Source organism: Pezoporus occidentalis, unplaced genomic scaffold (genome assembly GCF_034315485.1).
Source record: "Pezoporus occidentalis ecotype Australia unplaced genomic scaffold, CSIRO_AGI_Poc_V1 ctg196, whole genome shotgun sequence".
Classification (NCBI taxonomy): Eukaryota; Metazoa; Chordata; class Aves; order Psittaciformes; family Psittacidae; genus Pezoporus; species Pezoporus occidentalis.
This window is the reverse complement of record NW_026913811.1, coordinates 696,557-711,789: the sequence shown is the minus strand read 5'-3', so window position 1 is coordinate 711,789 and position 15,233 is coordinate 696,557.

Here is a 15,233-nt window from a genome sequence, read left to right as displayed (position 1 = left end):
GCCGTACCAGGAACACTGTAGTTCTGTGTACACACAGGGTGCTCTGGCTCAAACGTAGAAACTAGGAATATGAGACAGAGCCAGAAGATACAATAGGGCTCCTTATTTCCTAGAAACATCTCAAAAAAAATTACATCGTGGGTTTTTTTTGTTGGTGGTGGTGGTGTTTGGTTCAGAGCTTTTTGGTCCTTCTGCCTCTGGCAATCGGGTATGATGAGTCAGATACCTCATCTTCTGAAACTGAAGGTCTTTCTCTCTCATGCATAAATATATTTGTGATAAATTTAAACCTAATTGTCTTGGGCCAGCATGGCCATTCAGGATTCCTACAGTATTCGTGTACAGTAATTGTACTCTCCTTGGCTTTCATTTTGTGAGGCTAAACATGCCAGGCCCCTGTAGTTTTGCCTTATTTCCTGTGGGTGTTTTAGTTGTCCTTCTCTGCTCCTCTCTTAGATTTATTTAATCTTTCTTGAACTTGAACTGGATCCATCTCTCTAGTACAATTTGTGTTTCTGGATGTTGCTTTACACCTGCCCTGTGAAAGCACTTGCCCTTCTCACAGCGCTGTGTTCTTAGTGACTTGTATCTTCGTTAGGACCAGTTACACCCAGTTACACACACTTGCCCGGCTGTCTCAGCAGTTTTCAACTACTGATCACCAACTGAGAGCAGAAATTCTTGCTATTGTCCAAAGAGATGACTTTGTAGTCTGTACTGCTTAATTTATATATACCTTCTTCCAGTTCTCAGAGTCACATCTTTTCCCATGTGGACTGAGCCTGTAAACTTTGAACTAATCACAATGTTTCTTCATGTTTTGCAAGACAGTCATTTAGGAAAATTTCCAGTAAGATGGGTCCAAACAACAATCCCTGAATAATTTCTCAAATAACTTACAAGCTAATGATCCCTGCTGTCATTACAGATTTCTCAGCACTTCTTCCTATATCAGCTTTTTACCTTTATCAAGATGGTACTAATCCCCATAAACTCATGAGCATAAATTCCTTCAAGTTGAGCATAAAGACCAAACATCGAATCAGGTAAAGCAAGCAGACTTTAACCGAGCTTCAGTGAGATGCAATGGAGATGTCATGCTGTCCAGGTTAATCTGCACTGAGGGGAGAAAATAAAGGAATTATCAGGAGTTACAGATTATTCTTTCTTTGCTTGCTGCTGTTTAATGGCTTCTGTAAGGGGAGAAACTGAGAAGATTCTTCTTCCATAGTTGTGCACACTTATGATAAGAAGCAGTGGAGATGTGATTGGATAAACAGAGTAAAACTGGTAGTGGAGCAATACTAGTTAGTACATGATCAATAGCACTTCACATTGAGAGGCAGAAGAATAAAATTTGCCATAACCTTAGCAGTGTGCTGCTTGTTAGATGAGACAGGGCCTTAATGTTTCCAGCTGGGGCTCCAGAAACAAACATGTAAATTACATGCTTTTACGTGTATACATGCTTTCCAGTGCACTCAATATGCAGCAAGTCACTTACACCTGCTGAGAAGACAGGACACATGTGCCACCTGCATGGAAGCCCAGCAGTTTTTAGCCCCAGATACTCCGCCCAGCAGCCACACACAGTACTTGCAGCTGGTTGCCACGACTCAAGCAATGCTGTGGTCTCATCAGAGATTTCTAGCAGTGCAGAAAATACTCTTAATTTCCATCTGGTGAAAAGAAAGTAAAAGACTGTTCAAAAGAGCCAGAAAGTTCCACAACCAAGGCTGCAGTGGAGATGGATTGGCTTAGCTAGAAGATTCATGTCTACATTCCCCGCAGAAAACAATTATTAAAATCAATTTACTACAGTAAAAGTGTAATTTTAATCTGATAAGTGATGATTTTGTCAACCTTAATATGCAAATAATGACTGTATTGGGTTTGGAAAAATAAGTTAGGTTATGCCTCAGCGTACATTCCTCAAGTATCCAATTGCTGCTTCAGGGAGAAGATTCCCAGTCTTGGTGCTCACTTATTACACTTATTGTTCTCTCCCAAGTGACATTGCCATTTGGTCTCTGAAGTGGGAGTATTGTAGAAGAGTTACTGGTTTGCATATATTACAGTATTTAAAGCTTATCAGCATGAAAGTCCAAACTTGCAGAACAGAAATCTGGAGTGCAGCTAAACAAACTAAAAATATCACCCTTGTGGGCCTTCAAAGGACATAAAATCCTTCAGAAAACTTTTATCCCTGGAGTTTGATTTCTCATTCTTCTGTAGTTTACAACTAAGATGTAAATCTTAATCTGTCCTTGTAGTTTTGTTGCAGTTTCTTTTTATATCTTTCATCTTTGAAGAATAAGTCTTCTTGCATAAAGCTAGATTTAAGTGCTAATTTAGGGCCCAAACTGAGAGATTACTGTCTGGAAAGGACTCTTGCTAGAGGAACTTTTTCAAAACATTTGAAGTTGGTGTCTCTTCCTGTTTACTGAAATGTTTTTTCTCTCTTTGCATGGAACCAAGATGTCAGTTCACCGTTTTATATCTTTTATTCACCTTTCTTCCATTCCCTGGAGAGCTGCTCAATCCCATGAAGGATTTGTTTCCTAATTCTGAAGTTATCTTTTTATGTACCAGTATTCTGGGGACAGCCCATCCTCGGATTTCAGTGTGGCAGAACCACGTTCAGGCTCATTGCATTCTTTTTACCCGTCCAGCAGATGGCATCGGAGCTCTAGAAAAGCTGCATGCTTCTTTGTACTATCGGCTCCTGCGGAGATCCTTCTTTGTCATTTTCGATTTGAAAGATAATTATGCCAACAGGATTATTTTAGAAGACCTAAATTTATTTTTTCGTTGACTCAGAAAACTTGTATATGTATGTATTTTTAAAAGTTGATGATCTTTTCCTGAAGCCTAACAATCTGGCAATTTTATTTTTCTTCTTCAATGTACTTACAGTAAATTCAAGAAGAATTTCTCTTTTATTGCTTTCAGGTGAGGTTATATTTTATTTCTCAGTTTGACGCTGATTTCTCAAGTTCATTATTAAACTGATGTCTGTACTCCAAATATATGCAGTATTCTGGCTATGGTGAACACATAGACAACATAACAAATGTTAATCAAATTGTTGAAATAATATTACTTTTAAATCATATTTCTTCCTGATAGACTTCACAGGCGTGGCCCAGTTTATGTCTAGCATCTAATAACTTATGAATATTCAGTTCAAAACTACTGCTTATATGCATTAATAAAAAAAGCTAATGCAAAAGCCTATTATGACTATGGAAGGTCTAATAAATTCATTTGCAGTGCCATACTTTCTTCAGTTGACTCTAATTTCTATACTTTATTAGGAGAAAGAAATTTGTAATTATCACTTCAGTTCTTACAAGAAGTATGATATAATCCATTTGCTCTTCCATTTCCAGGATGGCAAAAGACAGCTGCTTATCTGTGTCTAATCCCCTCTACACTACTCTTCATAAAAAGTCTCTTCTGCCAGTTGCTTTCCTAGCAAACATTTCTAAAGGCTGCCAATGCAAGAAAGAGTAGTAAAGTGATGGCTTTTTCCTGTTGTTCTTTTTAAGAAAATCATTTTAACACTACCAACCAAAGGGATATTATATTATGTATGAAGGATGTCAAATCAATTGTTACAGTTCAATGGGAGTAGCGTTTGGTAAAACATTTTGGAAGACAGACGCAGGGACTGTGAGAGTGAAGACCCTAGCGACCCACTGTAGGAGAAGGTCTGGTTCGAGACCATCATAAGAACCTGAACATACACAAGTCCATGAGACCCAATGAAATCCATCCACGGGTCCCGAAGGAGCTGGCAAGTGAAGTTGCTAAGCCACTGGCCATCATATTCGAAAAATTATGGCATTCAGGTGAAGTTCCCGACGACTGGAAAAAGGGAAATATAACCCCCATTTTCAAGAAGGGGAAAATGGATGACCCAGGGAATTACAGACCAGTCAGTCTCACCTCTGTGCCTGACAAAATCTTGGAGCAAATTCTCCTGGAAGGCATGCCAAGGCACATGAAAATCAACAAGGTGCTTGGTGACAGCCATCATGGCTTCACTAAGGGGAAATCCTGCCTGACCAATTTGGTGGCCTTCTATGATGGGGCTACAGAACCTATGGACAGGGGTAGAGCAGTTGATGTCATCTACCTGGACTTGTCTAAAGCGTTCGACACCATCCCACACAACATCCTTGTCTCTAAATTGGAGAGACATCAATATTATGGATGGACCACTTGGTGGATAAAGAACTGGCTGGATGGCCACATGCAAAGAGTTGTGGTCAGTGGCTCAACGTCCGGCTGGAGACCAGTAACGAGTGGTGTCCCTCAGGGATCGGTGTTGGGACCGGTCTTGTTCAACATCTTTGTCGCTGACATGGACAGTGGGATTGAGTGCGCCCTCAGCAAGTTTGCCGATGACACCAAGCTGTGTGGGTCGGTTGATACCCTGGAGGGAAGGAATGCCATCCAGAGGGACCTTGACACGCTTGTGAGGTGGGCTGATGCCAACCTCATGAAGTTTAACCATGCCAAGTGCAAGGTCCTACACCTGCGTCGGAGCAATCCCAGGCACAGCTACAGGTTGGGCAGAGAAGAGATTCAGAGCAGCCCTGTGGAGAAGGACTTGGGGGTGTTGGTTGATGAGAAAATGAACATGTGCTGGCTTCAGTGTGCACTTGCAGCCCAGAAAGCCAACCGTATCCTGGGCTGCATCAAAAGGAGCATGACCAGCAGGTCGAAGGAGGTGATCCTGCCCCTCTGCTCTTGTGAGACCTCACTTGGAGTATTGTGTGCAGTTCTGGTGTCCACAAGATAAAAAGGACATGGAATTGTTGGAACAAGTCCAGAGGAAGGCCACGAGGATGATCTGGGGACTGGAGCACCTCCCGTATGAAGATAGGCTGAGGAAGTTGGGGCTGTTCAGCCTGGAGAAGAGAAGGCTGTGTGGAGACCTCATAGCAGCCTTCCAGTATCTGAAGGGGTCTATAGGGATGCTGGGGATGGACTCTTCATTAGGGACTGTAGTGACAGGACAAGGGGTAATGGGTTAAAAGTTAACCAGGGGAAGTTTAGATTTGATATAAGGAAGAAGTTCTTTACTGCGAGGGTGGTGAGGCACTGGAATGGGTTGCCTAGGGAAGTTGTGAATGCTCCATCCCTGGCAGTGTTCAATGCCAGGTTGGACAGAGCCTTGGGTGACATGGTTTAGTGTAAGGTGTCCCTGCCCATGGCAGGGGGTTTGGAACTAGATGATCTTAAGGTCCTTTCCGACCCTCACTATTCTATGATTCTAAGATTATTATTTTTTTTGAACTCTAGAATATGTAATTCAAATAGTTCTTTAGCAAAAAAAAAAGATGAAATAATTAATAGGCAGTTATAGTTCAGCCCTCAATTTCAGATCTGAAGACTCCAAGGTAATCACTTCAGCTGTGATTGGAGTCAACCTTAACGTTGAATCATCCATGATATTTAAGCAAGTCTGTCTGTAGTACTCAGGTATCTTTTCGTGTCTTCCTGGTAGTAACAATGAATAATTAAGTAGAAAACAGAAGTTTAAGAAGTGATGTCCATTTCCCCATAAATAAGATGGTAAGCTACCTTTTCTCTCAATAGGATTTACCTGACTTTCTCAGTTACAGGTTGCTCAAGTTGTACCTAGTTTTTTTTATGAGTAATTTTTGTCTATTTTCTGTTTATCCATTATAAATTTGTTTACTGATGTTGATAAAATGTTAACATCTCGATCAATAACTTTTTATGTGCCTCAGTGGCATGCATTCTGATCAACGTATCTCATTAAGCATGTCTTGAAGTATTGCTTAGGTTTTGGGCAACGTTATATAACACATCCTTAAATTCAGCTTTTCCACTGTGATTGTTTTCCACATTGTTAAGAATTGAATCTAATATTCATTCTAATTTTACTTATTCTTTCTTCTTTATACTTATTCTAATTTTCTGTGCTTAATTCTGTTTCACTGAGGCTATCCATGCTTTTTAACAACAGGGTTTTTTCAGGTATGTAGTATGACAGAATTTATCATGTTCTTAGTAAATAATATGTCAGGCATTAATAATATTCCTTTTATGTACATCTGCATGGTTGCATACTTGCATAACTTTCTATTAAGACAATTAATACTCAAAAGATGCTTCTAGAATACTCTAAATTTTGTAATTACTCATTTAACAGATGTAGTAATTTCAGTTATACTCTACCATTGACATAAATAAAACTAACTGTTGAAAACATAATGCAGAATGCTGCTTGTGAAACATTTAATAAGTACTGAAAATTACCTGTTTATGTGATCATGTGACTGCATCAGTAGTTTGCTGCTGGAAGCCAGCGTTTATTCTCAGAACAAATTGGAACTCTGAAAAAGAAGGAATGACAGGTCCTTGTCGCCTTCAACAGGGGAGATATTCATCAGAATCAGGTTTTGGTTCAGGCTGCTGGACAAGGTCTCACTGCTTACATTCACTGTGAGTGGCCACTGCTCTGACAAAAACCTTCTTACAGCTCCAAGTGTTTGAGTGCCTGCAGCAGGGCAGCTCCTCCCCAGCACCGCTCCCACAGTCTGCTTGCTTGCTCTGGGTGGCTGGCATTCTTGGACATGGATTTTGCCATGTAAGAATGGGCAAAGAGCTCCAGTTGAGCACTTAGTTGCTGCTGCAATACAAGTAACAATGGTCTTTCTATCGTTCCAGCAGAATTCCGGTTCATATAAATCTCCTAAAGCTCTCATTTTTGTGAAATGGAGGGTGGTAATATCCAGATTGCCAATTCTGCTGCAGGAGAACAAGTTGAGTTTGTGAGCACATTTTAACTATGGGCTCTTTTTTCACCATCATCAAAGTCAGTGAAATGGTAGGGAGGATCAAACAGAGATAGGGCTTGCTTTCAGCCAAATTGTACTGATGTTCCCAGCTTCTCTCTTTGTCATGGAGTCAGTGCAGCTTATGACTAAGTATAGGAAGCAAAAATCAATCAGCTTTCATTGTCTCCTTCAATGTCAGCTGTACAAAGTTAAATGACAATTAAAAGGCTTTGTCTGTTCCTTCAGCTGATAGCTTTAGTTCAGAGTCCTCCTATTCCTACTCATAACTGTCAGTGGAAAAGATCTCTTTTTCCTGTGCATTTTGAAGTCTCAGGTGTTCACCTGTAGCCATAAATCTGGATTAGGTCTATCTTATGTATGAATGATCAGCTCTCAAAGCCACCTGCCTAATTCTTTGTCTCTCCGCCTCAGCTTGTTAGAGAAATAGCATACAGACTCACAGCAAATTCTACACAGACATCCAGGTCAAGCTCTGTTCCCATGCCTTTTGCAAGAAAACAATCCTTTTGTTGCAAGAGGCTTCATGTGATTATCAGCAGTTCACTCAAGTGGCACATGCCAGCAGCTATCCATCCTTCAGCTGCCCTGATATGTCCTGGGAAAGCAACACAGTGGTGCATAAGCAATCTGCATTTCTGTGCTGAAGACATGTCCCAAGTATCTTAAGGCAGTTGCTGCATACACTGACTAGGAGTGGTGCTCTTCTAGACCTACTCTTTACCAATAATGGAGACTTTTTGGCAGCTTTGCCTACAGTGACTACAAGGTTGTGATGTGTAAGGTCTTAAGGGTCTTAAGGAAGACAAGTTGCAGAATGAAGACCCTGAATCCAAGAAGGGCAGATGTTAGCTTCTCCTGGTCATGTTAGGAGAAATCCATAGGAGACTGCCTTGGAGGGCACAGGAGTTCAGGAGTACCAGAGATTTTCAGAGAAAGCCTTCTCATAGTGTAATAGCAGCCTGCACCCTTCATCAGAAAAAGTAAATAATAACAAGAAAACAGCCTGGTTAAAAATTGAGTCACTGAGTGTGCTCAAATGCAGAAGAGCAGTATGAGAGAGATAGAAAACGTGAGAATTTCATGAAGAAATATAGAAATACTGCTCCTGCATGCAGAAATGTAGTTAGGAAAGCAAAAACACAGCCAGAGCTCAAACTAGCAGAAGATGTAGCAGAAAAGCAAACAAGGCTATTACTGGTGTGTTACCAAGTGGAAGTACAAGGAAGCTGTAGGTATGCTGCTGAGTGGGGCTGAAAGGTTAATAAAAAATGCCTACAGAAAAGACAAAAATACTCAGTGTCATCTTTGCCTCAGTCATCATGGGTGAGATCAGCCTCCAGATCTCCACACTGAGAAATAATGACAAACAAATGTGCAAATACCAGTAACTGAATTATGGACCATGTCTACAAGTTGGACACATACAGATACCTTCCCTAATTTCAGAGGAAATTCTGTCTGGATATAGGGGAGAAAAAAAAAAAATTATCACGAGAACAATTAGACATGGGAACCAGGAAAGTGGTGGAACTCCCCTTGAGGAAAGTATTCAAGACTCAGTCAACAGAGCATGGGTAAGTCACTGCTTTCTACAGAAGTTGGAGTCCCCTTTTGTGGAAAGGTCCCTTTGAACCTGGAACATTCTGTCATTTTCATGATCCTCCCAGGTTTCTGCAGCAGGATTACAGTGAATGAGAAACAAGTGATCTGATTACAAAATTGTCCTCCATCTCTAGCGGCCACTTTAATAAAATCATGTACATAAGTCATCCGTTAGGCTTACGCTCAATTTTTTCTTGTATCCCTTCCAGTCCTGTGCCCCTCCACTAAACATCACAGTAGATGCTGTTAAGAGAGAAGTTTGTTCCCCCCAAAACCTGAAATTTTTATTCTGAATTATTTGCTCATAATGTTCAGCCTCTGGCTTCTGGCAATGGCTGTTGCCCTCTGAAAAACACCTTTTTTTAATAATAAAATTTTATTGTAATTTCTGATATTTGCAACTACTCACCAGGTTATGCCTTATAAAACAAGGTGTACTAACTTCTTCATAGCTCCCACTGGAGTTGTTTGTACTTTATCTCTCTGTTGTTTTGGTACCTCCAACTCTGCATTTTGGAAAGCTTTTGTGCTACCACATGGAAAGAGCAACGCAAGCATTTGTACCTCCATTCCAGAAAATTCTGCCCTCAAAACTCTCCTCAAACGTTTTGGCATATCTCCTGACTTTTGAGGTCTTAGTGAGGAACATCTGAATTTCCAGCCTGAAAAAGCACAATATCCATCTAACCTTGATGCTTTTCCAGCAGTGAATAACATTTGCTTCTCTAAGGCATGCTAGAGCTGATTAGGGTCTCACCTGACAGCACTGTTTTCCCTGTACTTTCCGTATAGGGAAAGCCTGCGCTGTCATGAACCTGCAGATCCCCACCTAGCCTTGTGTTTTGAGTCCCAGTGGACTGGGTGTGGTTCCAGGCTCTGCCTCTGTCTCTTAGACATGCCACAACCTTTGTGACAAGAGTTTCACAGGCCAGCCTCCAGCACTGGTGCTGATACACAGAGTGCTCCAGCTAATTCCTTCCTGCACTTGCAAGACCAGGAGTTCTCTGAGCTTACCATACAGTTCTCCCAGGGCATACATAAGTTCCAGCTAGCCTAATTTATTTTTGGTTGATGCAAGAAATACAGAGAGGGAAAAAAAAAACAACAAAAAAAAGGGCAAACTGTACACACACATTGGCCTATCTCTGTGCCCTTGTTGAAAAGCAGTCTTAAAGTTTAGATTAGATGCTTTTGAAGAGTCCACCCTTCTTCCTCTCCTCTTTCCTTCTGAAAGTGCTCTTTTCTTCTTCTTCCAGCAGCTGTTTTTCTGCCCCCAATCTTTCCTCATATTTTGACATGACTGAAGGTAGAACCCTTCCCTGATTGCCAGAAGTCTACTTGTCAGGAGCCTCCCAGATCAGAACTGTCAGATGTTCAGAGTCCATCACCACCTCATCCGCAGCTCACTTGTCACCCTAGAGTTTCAGGTTGGAACAATTAGTTTGCCTTGAGCTGTTGCCAATTATTTTGCTGCTGTATGATTAAATGGACTGTAATTGAATAGCTGATCACCAGGATTTAATGACCCTCTACTGTTATATCTAGCCAAGTTAAAGATTTTTTTTCATTCTGTCACCTCCCAGGGGACTTCAGCTGAATCTGGAGGCAAAAGGTCACAGAGGACACAAGCATGCACAACAGTGAGAACAGAATTTTCAATGTGATATGGAATAGCAGAGTCCCTAATACCAGAGTTCATAAGCAGAGTGGTTAACAGGTTGTTTTGTACACACGTGCAAAGACACAAATCAGAGCACAAAATGCATTTGTTTATAAGAACTGTGTATTCTTTCCTAACTTTAAACCCACTCTTAATCCAGCTGGATTGAACCATACTCTTAAATATAAATATATAATGTATTTATGCTTTATATTTTATATATGCTCAGGAAAATGGATTCTTCATGTATGACTAAGAAATAAGTGTTTGTTTCCCCAAATCCTTCTACCAGAACTTAGACATTTGTTACCTATTTTTAAGTTATGCCCCCAAAAAGCCTCACTGAAAAAGACATAGTCCGTTTTTAATGTGTCTATACCATTTTTGTTCAAGATGTATTTAATTCAGCTGTTGAAACTGTTATAAAACTAAATATTTTTTATAAGTCTCAGACTGAAATATTGTGAGTGATTAATCTACAGTCTGAACCACCATATTTGAGCACATCAGGAAAGGATGTCGATGGTTCAGTGTCTTGTTTAGAAAAGAAATCACAATGTGCTTATATACAATCTATTAAGCAATGCTTTCAGCAAATACTTGTTTGAAGACAATCAATCAGCCACAGCACTGATGTGACTGCTGAAGTTGGAGTGTAGATCTGATCTATTAAATCAATCACGTGCATGCAAAGCAGTCCCTCTTACATTCCTTAATATTACAAACAGCCAAGCAATGATTCATCAAACCAAAGTCCTCTTTATGAGAAAACTGAATCATTGAAGACCTTCTACGTTCAGATTAATGAAGAAAACAGTGCTATCATTCATTCATATTCTTCTGGCATCTGCAATATGTAGATAGTGCCCATGCATGTAGTGGTGTGTTCCTTGCCCTGAAATGTTCCCAGTTCAAAGGACAGATTTTTCAGAGTCTGCTCAGGTGATTACACTGTGAAGGTCCTGGACCAGTGAGGTAAGCCCAAGCCATTACATTTTCAGATCATTACTGGTTCTTGGTTCATAGTGACTTTACCAGGATTGACAGGACTGCTTCTGGACCTCAAGTTTTTTCTCAAGGCTTCAGGGTAAGATACTGAGAAAAAAAAAAATATCTATAAAAAACCTGTCAGAGTGAAAACATTTGTATTAAAATGCAAATTTGATTTAGCCAGGGTTCAGTTCTATTGACATGAGGTACAAGGGGTTCATTTAAAGACAAAACATACCATGAACAAATGTAACACCAATTCCTATTTTGTTTGTCTGCATGGAAGCCCAAATATGCAATGAAATAAGGGCATGCAGCTGGAGAGATACTGACACTATTACTGTCTTTCCTATCAACCCACATATTTTCACAGATCTTACAGGAACACCATTGCTAAGTTTTGATGAAATTGGTGAACAGGTTTGGAAATCATACAGACTGTATTCACAGAAGCTTAATCCTAAGAAGAACTAGTTAAAGCAAGTCTGTTACACCTGCAGATACTTCCATTTACATGCACTAATTAATTTTTGCTAATTATTCAGATGCAGGTACAAACATCCTTGGATTTAATGTAATTACTAGGTCACTTGGGTGGGAATCAGAAACTCTTGTTTTGCATTTTCAGAAGTTGATTACATGCGCATCCATCTGTGCAAAAGAAATACGATTCCCTCCTGCAGACAGCTGATAAATATCATGTCAGCTCTCCTCAGCTGCAGAATCCCTGGCTGATCCTGTTATCTTTCTTTCATTGTTATTCTCACAGGCAGCAGGAGCCCCTCAGCAGTCCTTACATCGAGCCCTAAGTGGGAGGTAATGTGTGAGGCCCTCAGCCACAGCACCCCCAGGCATATCCCCATCTCTGTTTCACCAGGGACCAGCAGTGGGAACCTGAGCACAACACTTCATTTGTGGTCTGCTGGCTTCTTCTCCACATTTTTTGTTTCTCTTGTCTATTCAGCCTGTATTCTTTTCAAAGGCTGGGACTGTCTCTTACTGTCTAGACACACAGGACCTATTACAATGGGACATTGATTTCTGATGGGGTCTCCATCTGCTTACTGTGTTGCAAATGATTACTGCTGACTTTAAAAGAGCTAGATTTCAGCATCAGGGTTCAGCAATAATAAGAACATTTGGACTTTATTACAAAGTTAATAATGCCTCAGATTAATGAACAGAAAAACAATTTACTTCAAAATCACAGAAGTTTGTAGGTTAAAGGTGAATTATGTGGCTTTCATGCTTGGCTAATGATGTATGCTCTTGCTTTCTTTCTGTGCTATCTGCTGGAGCCAGCTGAAATGTTTGACAAGTTGTTTAGCTTTACTGTGCAATATCTGTAGTATATTTTGTTATTTCTTAGCATTTTTTGTTCTCATCACTGCAGCCTCTGAAAGCCTCAAAACAGCTCAAGAATTTATCCATGGTACATAGATATTATTACACCCATTTTACAGGCAGAAATATATAGAGAGGCATGAAGTGGTCCATGGACATGTAACGAATTAGTTACTCTTCTAGGAAGAGAAATCCAGAGGGCCTGTCTAATACTTTAATTATGGGTCTAGCCTTTCTACGGTACAGAATTTTATTGCAAAGTCTCAAAGAAATCTCTGAAGATCTCTAATGCCTGCTTGATATATGAAAAATGTGAACTGTAATTCCTGAGTTGACAAAACCATTACCATCTCAAAACAGTTCTCAGAATTGCATCTTTTGTTTGATTTTTCACATTTTTTGCTTCTGCTTATGCAAACAACAAAAAGATTTTGAGAAGATACAGCTTCTTTTAAAAATACTCCTTTCTCCCCCGCAAATTTGGCTACCTAATACAACAAAGGAGAGATACAGAACAGTGAGAATGATTGGCACCGGGTAGATTAGTAGCAAGAGATAGCCCTCTGTCTCTTTATAGGGTAACAGCTGCAATACCATCACAGGCTCAGAGAACTCAGAAATAATGTGTCTGTGGTCAATTGTTCAGCCTTGGCAAGTGATCCTGGACATTCAGTGTTAGAAGCTATTGATAGGAAGAGTAACACTCTCTTCCTGCTTTTATAAGAGTACACTTTGGATTACCCAGGGTGCTCTGCAATCTTGCTTTTGAAACATGCCCAGCTCACCAGTCATCCCAACCTACACAGAAAAAATATCAGCAAAGGCTGCTATGTAGAGCAGCATATGAATAGCCAGCAGCCAATTTGCCAGCACAACAATTCTGTATTGAGCTGATTCCTAGATACGAATATCCCTTTCAGGGAGAGCTTCACAAATGAGGGAAATCCAGAAGCTGGCTTTTGTGAGTGAAATTCCCTGGGAATTCATCATATGGCTTTGCCTGGCAATGTTCCCACCCAAAAACCAACAAAAAGCAATTGGCTCTAATCCTTCTTCTTATGTATTTTGGCAGCTTTCTTCCATTTAAAAAGAAAATAAAAATAAAAAATCCATCTTGCTCCCATATTGGAAGAAATCCAAGATACACACATTGGGAGCACAGGAACTGGCATTTAGAGTCCTCCTGATGCTTTTTATGCTGGGTCTTTGATCACAGACAAAAAGGCAGTTTATTTTTGCCTTTTACAGTCTTATAACAAAAAGTTGCTCTTGGAAGCTTTCTGTAGTACAATTTAGTTTTCAGCTTTCCTGGTAAAACTGTTCTAAATAGTGCCATAAAATGAAAAAAAAAAACCCAAGAACAATAACCCTGATTCTTGCCCCCCCCCCCCCATCTTTTCTGAGCAATGAATTTTGTGAAGATAAAAATAAATGTGAGATCAAAATTGGGCCTTTCTTTTTGTTTTGTCATTTTTGTGACCATTCAACAGTCTTTCTAAATACATCTTTTTTTAAGCAGTAACTGGGAGTTCAAGACTATATTGAGATACAAACACATGCTTTTAATGTAAGTGCTATTGCCTTTCAGATCAGATGAGGTCTGAGATAAATCCGTGGGGAAGATACAGTATGAGATGATGGCATAACGCCATTTATGCCACTTCGGCTGCTCTTCAGGCATGCTGTCTGCAGACAGGAGTATCAGAAAATCCAATCAAAGATTTTTATAAACTCTGCTGCTATGTCCAGATCTTCTCTAAATGATGTGTTGTCTCCATCAGGCATTTAGTCATGCAGAGTATTAGCTCCTACTATTTGTAGAGAACTTATGTTCACTAGGACACTTTGACCTTTATGGGAACAAAAACAAGACCTTGCAGTTGTCCAAGTGATTTATAGTAAAGATGTTGTGAATTGACATTTAAAATAGGTATCATTCTCATGTAGCAAATATCAGACCTTGCATTTCATGAGATACCTCATCTTATTTTGGCTGTTAGGGAAAAATCCCATTTTACCAATACGAAAGAATCATGTTCATTCCAGGAGTGTCTGTACAACAGAAACTAACGTTTAGATGTAGAAGGGCAATACTGAAACGGTCAGCTTAGAAGGTCAGATCCTCAGATGTTGTGATGACCTAGAATCAGTAAAAAATCTGATTTGCACCTATAGAGTGGCTAGTAAGTGTGCATTTTGAACACTCTGAAATGTAACAGAGTAGAACTGGAAAACACTGAAAAGGAAGGTGTGTCTTACCAGTTAAACTAGACAAGGATCAGCAGAGCAAAATTCAGTGTTCCATTTAAATGGAAACTGGCAACATATGAGGTCTGAGCTCTTGTCCAGCAGAGTTAACTCAGACAAGAAAGGCTCAGCTGGATAGATAAACCACGGTCATTTATGCCAGCCTCTCTGACTGGGCTGTGTATTCTTTTCTATGCTGGTGTGTCCTTGCCAATATAGCTGGCATTGGTCCAGTAGTTTGGTAGATGCCAGAAGCCCACTTTTTGACTATCAGTATGTTGCTATGTTGTTGTTAGGGATGTATTTTTTATTAGATGAAGGACAATTGGGCAGGTGCAATATAAAAAGGTGTAACTGAGAGAAGTAACAGAACTAAACCAACGTGAAGTTATTTTCTCTGCATTTTGCAATTAGAATCAACGAATAAAAGCTCAGAGCAGCCCATGAACTGGTAAAGATCCAGTAGCCTGGAAGGTGCTCTCATCCTTATCAGCCTAATCCACCTCTGTCCAAAGTGGCACGACTCACCATGGAGGACCTCCGGAGGTGCA